We start from the raw sequence: 12,120 nt of genomic DNA on the forward strand, positions 1-12,120 counted from the left end.
CAGGCGAAAGGGCAGCAACACTAATGATCAGGTAGCAAGTCTAAAATGGAGCTCTAGTTCTACTACTAAACCCCATCATTTTACAGGCGTCTGGGAATTAGGATACAGAAGCACGAAAGACATCAACTAAGTGATCAACCGTAAAGGAAGTGGAAATTAACAGCAAAATAGTCACATGAAGGGTTAAGTGCATCTTACATTTTATGAAAAGAAACAAGAATTAAAGTTCTATTAAGGATTCTAGATATTCTCATACAATAGACTTCTAGCCACCGTTCTACTGAATTAATTGCCAAATTGTATGACTTAAATATGCAAAAATATAGATTTGCGTAAAGTATAAAAAGGGACAATTATGTGACTGATAGAAGAGCCATCTCATTCATATGAATATCTTAACCTCGGCATCTTTCCACTGCGTGATTTGAGAGTGGAGAACAATGAAGTAGGATGGAGTAGGGAGTCAGTCGTGATAATAGACCACAAACGCAACATACGAGTGTCAAACTATCATCTAGATATTTTTTTTCTGCATGCTAAAATAATTTTTTTCATTTCATTCAGACTCTTTAGCCATCTTAATGTCATCACAGACAAGATTACGATTATTAATAACACAGTATCTACCATTCACAATATGTGATGTCACAGCTCACCTCCTCCTCTACAATGACTGATAACTAGTGTTGAGCATTCCGATACTGTAATATCGGGTATCGGCCGATATTCGCGGTATCGGAATTCCGATACTTTTACAATATCGGATACCGGAATCGGAAGTTCCCATAATGCCTGCGCTCTGCAGTGTCTGTGAAGGATGACAAGTTGGATGGCAGCGCGATCCAGCCTGTCATCAGAATGCCATCCCAGCGGGGGAGAATTCTCCTGATTGTTTAAAAGCCGGCGGGCGGTATAAAGCCGCCGGCTTTTAAACAATCACACAGCCCCATACTGCTTCCCCGCAGCCTCCCACCCCGATCCTCCGCACCCCTCGCCACCTCCCATCCCGATCGTAAGTTAGGACCGGGCGGGGAGCGCAGCTCCAAGGAGCGGGGAGTGAAGGACCCGGGCGGGGAAGCCGGCAGTGAAAAGACTTCACCGCCGGCTTTCCCGTTCTGTGCTGCGCTTTCCCGCCGGTTATTTCAAATGAACAGCTGAGGTATCAGGTGATGCCGATCAGCTGTTCATTTGAAGTCGCCGCGTTGCCCTCAGAGGGTTCATGTGAGTTCATGCTTGACTGCATGAACTCACATGAACTTTCCCACAGCCGCACAGGTCAGCCTCACCTCCCAGACCCGTCATGATTAGTGTGTGTGCGGGGTGTGTGCGCGGGGTGTGTGCGCGGGGTGTGTGCGCGATGTTTGTGCGATGTGTGCGGGTGTGTGCGGTGTGTGTGCGTGCAGGCAGACATAGGCCGATGTGACACTACTACTCCCATCGGCCTATGTCTGTCCCCCGTCCACTCCTGCCAGCAGGATCAGCTCGATGGGAGCAGTAGTTCCCATCAGACTGATCCTGCTATTTAAATTGCCCTACTGTGTCCCCAATAAATGTTAAATACATGTCATTGGTGGCCAGTGGTTACCTAAAAGAAATTAGTTCATACATTACCTGTCCCCGCCGATCGCCACCTAAAATAAAGTAAAAAATAAAAAACTACACCTATACTCACCAAGACACCTAATTCCCCGAAGCCATCGATCTCCTGTAATAAAATATAAAATAATAAACCACAACCTTATCCTTGCCCCTCCGTAGTAGTCCACGAGTGTCCCACGAAGATCTCCAGTTCAGAGCAGCCACATAGAATGTGACCGCTCTGAACCGCTGCCGCCGCTAGAATGACGGGGCCGTAAGGGTTCACCGGAGTTCAGGCAGCGCTGCTCCGGTTAGCTCCTTACGGCCCTGCTGTATCGTGAGAAATTCCCACGGTACAGCAGTGCCGTAAAGGAGGTCTCCGGAGCTGCGCTGCCTGAATGCACTCCGGTGACCTCAGTCAGTGGCTCCCGCTGCCGGGAGCGGACGTGTTCCCGGCAGCGTGAGCTTACAGCAGCCATGCACAGCTGTCACCATCTCCAGATGTGACAGCTGTGCATGGGAGATCAGCGCAGGAACGTGGACAGGTAACTATTATTTTTAGTAAACTAAGAATTAAATAAAATTGTGTGTTTTATTTCAAATAAATTATTTTTTTCTGGGTGTAGTGTGTTTTTTCTTTTTAACACTTTGTAGGTTAGTAATGGGGGTGTCTTATAGACGCCCATCATTACTAACCTGGGCTTCATGGCAGCTGGCGCTGACATGAACCCCACCACTATTACCCCCTGCCACCGCACCAGGGCAGCGTGGAAGAGCGAGGCTAAGTGCCAGAGTTGGCGCATCCTATGGATGCGCCATTTCTGGGGCGGCTGACGACTGGTGTTTCTAGCCTGGGAGGGGGCCAATATTCATGGCACCCTTCCTGGGCTATTAATATCAGCCCCCAGCTGTCTGCCTAGCCTTTGCTAGCTATTAAAATAGGGGGGACCCCACGTCATTTTTTTGGGGGGGGTCCCCCATTTTAATAGCTAGTAAAGGCTAGGTATTCAGCTGGGGGCTGATATTAGTAGCCTGGGAAGCTCCGTGGGTTTTACCCCCTTCCCAGGCTTCAAACATCTGCCCCAGCCGTCTGCTTAACCTCCGCTAGAGACTAAAATTATGGGGGATCCCACATATAGTGCAAAGCCCCACGTCAATTTTTTTTTAATTATTTCAGGAAATTCATGAAATAATTAAAAAAAAAATTATGTGGGGCTTCGCCCTATATTTGTGTCCAGTCAGGTACAGCAGGCAGGAACGGGCTGCCCCCAACCACCAGCTGCCTATTTGTACCTAGCCGGACACAACAATATAGGGAAGCCCTGTTTTTCTTAATTATTCCATGAATTTCATGAAATAATTAAAAAAAAAAATACGTGGGGCTTCGCCCTATTTTTGTGTCCAGCCAGGTACAACAAGGCAGCTGGGGGCTGGAATCCGCAGCGCAGGGAGGCCCAAGCTTTCTGGGCCCCACCCGCTGCAAATTGCAGTCCGCAGCCGCCCCGGAAAATGGCGCGTTCATAGAAGCGCCATATTCTGGCGCTGTACCCAACTCATCCAGGGCCCTGGTGCGGTGGCTCACTGGGTAATAAAGGGGTTAAGGCCAGCTTGGCATTATCAGCTGGCCCTAAGCCCGAAATTCATGGGGTCACGCCAATATTAGACATGACCACCATGAATTTCTAGTAAAGTATTTAAAAAAAACACAAACACCCAGAAAAAAGTCCTTTAATTGAAATAAAGACACAATTCTTTATTGTTCTAAATTAAACCATACTTACAGTCACGCCCATTCCAGCTGAAGCCAACGATCTCCTGCAATAAAAGTAAAATAATAAAGCAACCTCATCCTTACCTTTCCATGGTTCCCAGGACAGCTTCAGCTCTGCTACATCGACATGACAGGCTGGACCGCAGCAGAACGCTGCCATCCAGCCTGTCATCCCGCAGACACTGAGAAGCGCAGGCATACTTCCACTCCTCAGTGTCTGGCTGTGACGGCATCCAGATGAGCCGACAATGAACTCGGCTCACCTCATGTACGTCACTGACAGCGTGGGAGAATTCTCCTGCACTCAGCGCTTCAGCGTGAGAATTTTCCCACGCTGTCAGTGACGTGCATGAGGTGCGCCGAGTTCATTGGACATGACCTCACCTCATGCACGTCACTGACAGCGTGGGAAAATTCTCACGCTGAAGTGCTGAGTGCAGGAGAATTTTCCCACGCTGTCAGTGACGTACATGAGGTGAGCTGAGTTCATTGGACATGACCTCACCTCATGCACGTCACTGACAGCGTGGGAAAATTCTCACGCTGAAGCGCTGAGTGCAGGAGAATTCTCCCACGCTGTCAGTGACGTACATGAGGTGAGCCGAGTTCATTGTCGGCTCATCTGGATGCCGTCACAGCCAGACACTGAGGAGTGGAAGTATGCCTGCGCTTCTCAGTGTCTGCGGGATGACAGGCTGGATGGCAGCGTTCTGCTGCGGTCCAGCCTGTCATCTCGATGTAGCAGAGCTGAAGCTGTCCTGGGAACCATGGAAAGGTAAGGATGAGGTTGCTTTATTATTTTACTTTTATTGCAGGAGATCGTTGGCTTCAGCTGGAATGGGCGTGACTGTAAGTATGGTTTAATTTAGAACAATAAAGAATTGTGTGTTTATTTCAATTAAAGGACTTTTTTCTGGGTGTTTGTGTTTTTCTTAAATACTTTACTAGAAATTCATGGTGGTCATGTCTAATATTGGCGTGACCCCATGAATTTCGGGCTTAGGGCCAGCTGATAATGCCAAGCTGGCCTTAACCCCTTTATTACCCAGTGAGCCACCGCACCAGGGCCCTGGATGAGTTGGGTACAGCGCCAGAAGATGGCGCTTCTATGAACGCGCCATTTTCCGGGGCGGCTGCGGACTGCAATTTGCAGCGGGTGGGGCCCAGAAAGCTTGGGCCTCCCTGCGCTGCAGATTCCAGCCCCCAGCTGCCTAGTTGTACCTGGCTGGACACAAAAATAGGGCGAAGCTCCACGTTTTTTTTTTTAAATTCATGAAATTCATGGAATAATTAAGAAAAAAAGGGCTTCCCTATATTGTTGTGTCCGGCTAGGTACAAATAGGCAGCTGGTGGTTGGGGGCAGCCCGTTCCTGCCTGCTGTACCTGACTGGACACAAATATAGGGCGAAGCCCCACGTCAATTTTTTTTAATTATTTCATGAATTTCCTGAAATGATTTAAAAAAAAATTGACGTGGGGCTTCGCACTATATTTGTGTCCAGCCAGGTACAGCAGGCAGGAACGGGCTGCCCCCAACCACCAGCTGCCTATTTGTACCTGGTTGGACACAACAATATAGGGAAGCCCTTTTTTTCTTAATTATTTCATGAATTTCATGAAATAATTTAAAAAAAAAAATACGTGAAGCTTCTCCCTATTTTTGTGTCCAGCCAGGTACAACTAGGCAGCTGGGGGATGGAATCTGCAGCGCAGGGAGGCCCAAGCTTTCTGCCCCCCCCCCCCCCCGCTGAAAATTGCAGTCCGCAGCCACCCCGGAAAATGGCGCGTTCATAGAAGCTGGATGCTGTACCTGGCTGGCATACAAAAATATGGCGAAGCCCACGTCAAAAGTTTTGGGAAAAATTAATTAAAAAATAAATAATAATTTAGGGACTGCATCTTTATTAACTCCTCAAATGTCATTTAGTGTTAAAATAAAGGATTTATTTTCAAAAAAATTGACGTGGGGCTTCGCCCTATATTTGTGTCCAGCCAGGTACAGCAGGCAGGAACAGGCTGCCCCCAACCACCAGCTGCCTATTTGTACCTGGTTGGACACAACAATATAGGGAAGCCCTTTTTTAAAAAAATTATTTCATGAAATAATTAAAAAAAAATTGACGTGGGGCTTCGCACTATATTTGTGTCCAGCCAGGTACAGCAGGCAGGAATGGGCTGCCCCCAACCACCAGCTGCCTATTTGTACCTGGTTGGACACAACAATATAGGGAAGCCCTTTTTTTCTTAATTATTCCATGAATTTCATGAAATAATTTAAAAAAAAAATGCGTGGGGCTTCGCCCTATATTTGTGCCCAGCCAGATACAACTAGGCAGCTGGGGGCTGGAATCCGCAGCGCAGGGAGACCCAAGCTTTCTGGGCCACCCCCGCTGCAAATTGCAGTCCGCAGCCGCCCCAGAAAATGGCGCGTTCATAGAAGCGCCATCTTCTGGCGCTGTACCCAACTCATCCAGGGCCCTGGTGCGGTGGCTCACTGGGTAATAAAGGGGTTAAGGCCAGCTTGGCATTATCAGCTGGCCCTAAGCCCGAAATTCATGGGGTCACGCCAATATTAGACATGACCACCATGAATTTCTAGTAAAGTATTTAAAAAAACACAACACCCAGAAAAAAGTCCTTTAATTGAAATAAACACACAATTCTTTATTGTTCTAAATTAAACCATACTTACCATCACGCCCATTCCAGCTGAAGCCAACGATCTCCTGCAATAAAAGTAAAATAATAAAGCAACATCATCCTTACCTTTCCATGGCTCCCACGACAGCTTCAGCTCTGCTACATCGAGATGACAGGCTGGACCGCAGCAGAACGCTGCCATCCATCCTGTCATCCCGCAGACACTGAGAAGCGCAGGCATACTTCCACTCCTCAGTGTCTGGCTGTGACGGCATCCAGATGAGCCGAGGTCATGTCCAATGAACTCAGCTCACCTCATGTACGTCACTGACAGCGTGGGAAAATTCTCCTGCACTCAGCACTTCAGCGTGAGAATTTTCCCACGCTGTCAGTGACGTGCATGAGGTGAGCTGAGTTCATTGGACATGAACTCGGCTCATCTGGATGACGTCACAGAGAGACACTGAGGAGCGCAAGCATGCCTGCGCTTCTCAGTGTCTGCGGGATGACAGGCTGGATGGCAGCGTTCTGCTGCGGTCCAGCCTGTCATCTCGATGTAGCAGAGCTGAAGCTGTCGTGGGAACCATGGAAAGGTAAGGATGAGGTTGCTTTATTATTTTACTTTTATTGCAGGAGATCGTTGGCGTCAGCTGGAATGGGCGTGATGGTAAGTATGGTTTAATTTAGAACAATAAAGAATTGTGTCTTTATTTCAATTAAAGGACTTTATTCTGGGTGTTTGTGTTTTCTTTTAACTTTGACTATGGGGTTAGTAATGGGGGGTGTCTTATAGACGCCTCTCCATTACTAACCTGGGCTTGATGTCAGCTGGCATTATAAGCTGACATCAACCCCAACCCTATTACCCCCTGCCACCGCACCAGGGCAGCGTGGAAGAGCGAGGTTAAGTGCCAGAATTGGCGCATCCTATGGATGCGCCATTTCTGGGGCGGCTGACGGCTGGTGTTTCTAGCCTGGGAGGGGGCCAATATTCATGGCACCCTTCCTGGGCTATTAATATCAGCCCCCAGCTGTCTGCCTAGCCTGTGCTAGCTATTAAATTAGGGGGGACCCCACGTTATTTTTTGGGGGGGGTTCCCCCATTTTAATAGCTAGTAAAGGCTAGGTATTCAGCTGGGGGCTGATATTAGTAGCCTGGGAAGCTCCGTGGGTATTACCCCCTTCCCAGGCTTCAAACATTTGCCCCAGCTGTCTGCTTAACCTCCGCTAGAGCCTAAAATTAAGGGGAACCCCAAGCCAATTTTTTTTTAAATAAATCCTTTATTTTAACACTAAATGACAAGTACAGTAATCAACACTGTCACTGTACTTCATATATATGTGACTGACATGTTTCTATCTATCTAATCTATGTGTGATTCTCTATTCTTTCTATTCTAAATTGTCGGGTACAGATGCTGAATTGCCGGCCGGCTTTCTTAAAGAGACGGTGCATGAAAACACTATTATTTTTTTAAATAAATCCTTTACACTAAATGACAAGTACAGTAAGCAACACTGTCACTGTACTTCATATATATGTGACTGACATGTTTCTATCTATCTAATCTATGTGTGATGCTCTATTCTTTCTGTTGTAAATTGTCGGGTACCGGTGTATGCCGCTGATGAATTGCCGGCTTTTCATGTCATTCTACATTATTCTTAGTTGTTTTACTTCATGTAGAATTAACCTACAAGGAAAGAAAGGGTTTATTTTCATTCCGATATTTGTGTCCCATTGACTTGCATTGGTTTCCGGTATCGGAATCGGCGATATCCGATACTTTTTGGGTATCGGCCCGATCCAATCCGATACGATATTTCCTGATATCGGAAGGTATCGCTCAACACTACTGATAACTAGTGTTGAGCGATACCTTCCGATATCAGGAAATATCGTATCGGATTGGATCGGGCCGATACCCAAAAAGTATCGGATATCGCCGATTCCGATACCGGAAACCAATGCAAGTCAATGGGACACAAATATCGGAATGAAAATAAACCCTTTCTTTCCTTGTAGGTTAATTCTACATGAAGTAAAACAACTAAGAATAATGTAGAATGACATGAAAAGCCGGCAATTCATCAGCGGCATTCACCGGTACCCGACAATTTACAACAGAAAGAATAGAGCTTCACACATAGATTAGGTAGATAGAACCATGTCAGTCACATATATATGAAGTACTGTGACAGTGTTGCTTACTGTACTTGTCATTTAGTGTAAAGGATTTATTTTAAAAAATATTAGTGTTTTCGTGCACCGTCTCTTTAAGAAAGGCGGCCGGCAATTCAGCATCTGTACCCGACAATTTATAATAGACAGAATAGAGCTTCACACATAGATTAGATAGATAGAAACATGTCAGTCACATATATATGAAGTACTGTGACAGTGTTGCTTACTGTACTTGTCATTTAGTGTAAAGGATTTATTTTAAAAAATATTAGTGTTTTCGTGCACCGTCTCTTTAAGAAAGCCGGCCGGCAATTCAGCATCTGTACCCGACAATTTATAACAGACAGAATAGAGCTTCACACATAGATTAGATAGATAGAAACATGTCAGTCACATATATATGAAGTACAGTAATAGTGTTGATTACTGTACTTGTCATTTAGTGTTAAAATAAAGGATTTATTTAAAAAAAAAATGGCGTGGGGTTCCCCTTAATTTTAGGCTCTAGCGGAGGTTAAGCAGACAGCTGGGGCAAATGTTTGAAGCCTGGGAAGGCGGTAATACCCACGGAGCTTCCCAGGCTACTAATATCAGCCCCCAGCTGAATACCTAGCCTTTACTAGCTATTAAAATGGGGGAACACCCCCAAAAAAATAACGTGGGGTCCCCCCTAATTTAATAGCTAGCACAGGCTAGGCAGACAGCTGGGGGCTGATATTAATAGCCCAGGAAGGGAGCCATGAATATTGGCCCCCTCCCAGGCTAGAAACACCAGCCGTCAGCCGCCCCAGAAATGGCGCATCCACAGGATGCGCCAATTCTGGCACTTAGCCTCGCTCTTCCCACTGCCCTGTAGCGGTGGCAGTGGGGTAATAGGGCTGGGGTTGATGTCAGCTTATAATGCCAGATGACATCAAGCCCAGGTTAGTAATGGAGAGGCGTCTATAAGACACCCCCATTACTAACCCCATAGTCAAAGTAAAAGAAAAACACAAACACCCAGAATAAAGTCCTTTAATTGAAATAAACACACAATTCTTTATTGTTTTAAATTAAACCATACTTACCATCACGCCCATTCCAGCTGAAGCCAACGATCTCCTGCAATAAAAGAAAAATAATAAAGCAACATCATCCTTACCTTTCAATGGTTCCCAGGACAGCTCCAGCTCTGCTACATCGAGATGACAGGCTGGACCGCAGCAGAACGCTGCCATCCAGCCTGTCATCCCGCAGACACTGAGAAGCGCAGGCATGCTTGCGCTCCTCAGTGTCTATCTGTGACGTCATCCAGATGAGCCGAGTTCATGTCCAATGAACTCAGCTCACCTCATGCACGTCACTGACAGCGTGGGAAAATTCTCCTGCACTCAGCGCTTCAGCGTGAGAATTCTCCCACGCTGTCAGTGACATACATGAGGTGAGGTCATGTCCAATGAACTCAGCTCACCTCATGCACGTCACTGACAGCGTGGGAAAATTCTCACGCTGAAGTGCTGAGTGCAGGAGAATTTTCCCACGCTGTCAGTGACGTACATGAGGTGAGCTGAGTTCATTGGACATGACCTCGGCTCATCTGGATGCCGTCACAGCCAGACACTGAGGAGTGGAAGTATGCCTGCGCTTCTCAGTGTCTGCGGGATGACAGGATGGATGGCAGCGTTCTGCTGCGGTCCAGCCTGTCATCTCGATGTAGCAGAGCTGAAGCTGTCGTGGGAGCCATGGAAAGGTAAGGATGAGGTTGCTTTATTATTTTACTTTTATTGCAGGAGATCGTTGGCTTCAGCTGGAATGGGCGTGATGGTAAGTATGGTTTAATTTAGAACAATAAAGGATTGTGTCTTTATTTCAATTAAAGGACTTTATTCTGGGTGTTGTGTTTTTTTAAATACTTTACTAGAAATTCATGGTGGTCATGTCTAATATTGGCGTGACCCCATGAATTTCGGGCTTAGGGCCAGCTGATAATGCCAAGCTGGCCTTAACCCCTTTATTACCCAGTGAGCCACCGCACCAGGGCCCTGGATGAGTTGGGTACAGCGCCAGAAGATGGCGCTTCTATGAACGCGCCATTTTCCGGGGTGGCTGCGGACTGCAATTTGCAGCGGGGGTGGCCCAGAAAGCTTGGGTCTCCCTGCGCTGCGGATTCCAGCCCCCAGCTGCATAGTTGTACCTGGCTGGGCACAAAAATAGGGCGAAGCCCCACGTCAATTTTCTTTAAATTATTTCATGAAATAATTAAAAAAAATTGACGTGGGGCTTCGCACTATATTTGTATCCAGCCAGGTACAGCAAGCAGGAACGGGCTGCCCCCAACCACCAGCTGACTATTTGTACCTGGCCGGACACAACAATATAGGGAAGGCCTTTTTTTCTTAATTATTTCATGAATTTCATGAAATAATTAAAAAAAAAAATACGTGGGGCTTCGCCCTATTTTTGTGTCCAGCCAGGTACAACTAGGCAGCTGGGGGCTGGAATCTGCAGCGCAGGGAGGCCCAAGCTTTCTGGGCCCCCCCCGCTGCAAATTGCAGTCCGCAGCCACCCCGGAAAATGGCGCGTTCATAGAAGCGCCATCTTCTGGCGCTGTACCCAACTCATCCAGGGCCCTGGTGCGGTGGCTCACTGGGTAATAAAGGGGTTAGGGCCAGCTTGGCATTATCAGCTGGCCCCAAGCCCAAAATTCATGGGGTCACGCCAGTATTAGACATGACCGCCATGAATTTCTAGTAAAGTATTTAAAAAAAACACAACACCCAGAATAAAGTCCTTTAATTGAAATAAACACACAATTCTTTATTGTTCTAAATTAAACTATACTTACCATCACGCCCATTCCAGCTGAAGCCAACGATCTCCTGCAATAAAAGAAAAATAATAAACCAACCTCATCCTTACCTTTCCATGGTTCCCACGACAGCTTCAGCTCTGCTACATCGAGATGACAGGCTGGACCGCAGCAGAACGCTGTCATCCAGCCTGTCATCCCGCAGACACTGAGAAGAGCAGGCATGCTTGCGCTCCTCAGTGTCTGGCTGTGACGGCATCCAGATGAGCCAAGGTCATGTCCAATGAACTCAGCTCACTTCATGTACGTCACGGACAGCGTGGGAAAATTCTCACGCTGAAGTGCTGAGTGCAGGAGAATTCTCCCACGCTGTCAGTGACGTGCATGAGGTGAGCTCATGTCCAATGAACTCAGCTCACCTCATGCACCTCACTGACAGCGTGGGAAAATTCTCCTGCACTCAGCGCTTCAGCGTGAGAATTCTCCCACGCTGTAAGTGACGTGCATGAGGTGAGCAGAGTTCATTGGACATGACCTCGGCTCATCTTTATGCCGTCACAGAGAGACAATGTGGAGCGCAAGCAAGCCTGCTCTTCTCAGTGTCTGCGGGATGACAGGCTGGATGGCGGCGTTCTGCTTCGGTCCAGCCTGTCATCTCGATGTAGCAGAGCTGAAGCTGTCGTGGGAACCATGGAAAGGTAAGGATGAGGTTGCTTTATTATTTTATTTTTATTACAGGAGATCGTTGGCTTCAGCTGGAATGGGCGTGACGGTAAGTATGGTTTAATTTAGAACAATAAAGAATTGTGTCTTTATTTCAATTAAAGGACTTTATTCTGGGTGTTTGTGTTTTTTTTAACTTTGACTATGGGGTTAGTAATGGGGGTGTCTTATAGACGCCTCTCCATTACTAACCTGGGCTTGATGTCAGCTGGCATTATAAGCTGACATCAACCCCAGCCCTATTACCCCCTGCCACCGCACCAGGGCAGCGTGGAAGAGCGAGGCTAAGTGCCAGAATTGGCGCATCCTATGAATGCGCCATTTCTGGGGCGGCTGACGGCTGGTGTTTCTAGCCTGGGAGGGGGCCAATATTCATGGCTCCCTTCCTGGGCTATTAATATCAGCCCCCAGCTGTCTGCCTAGCCTTTGCTAGCT

The 12,120-nt window shown here is 47.1% G+C and overlaps 1 protein-coding gene across 2 annotated transcripts in view; it reads right to left on the reverse strand.

Moving 5' to 3' along the window:
• RIC8A (RIC8 guanine nucleotide exchange factor A) overlaps positions 1 to 12,120 on the reverse strand; it is a 55,272-nt gene that overhangs the window by 20,831 nt on the left and 22,321 nt on the right. The gene's annotated exons all lie outside the window — the stretch shown is intronic.

Source organism: Phyllobates terribilis, unplaced genomic scaffold (assembly GCF_046119375.1).
Source record: "Phyllobates terribilis strain yellow unplaced genomic scaffold, ASM4611937v1 Scaffold_12__6_contigs__length_324123572, whole genome shotgun sequence".
NCBI classification, from domain to species: domain Eukaryota; kingdom Metazoa; phylum Chordata; class Amphibia; order Anura; family Dendrobatidae; genus Phyllobates; species Phyllobates terribilis.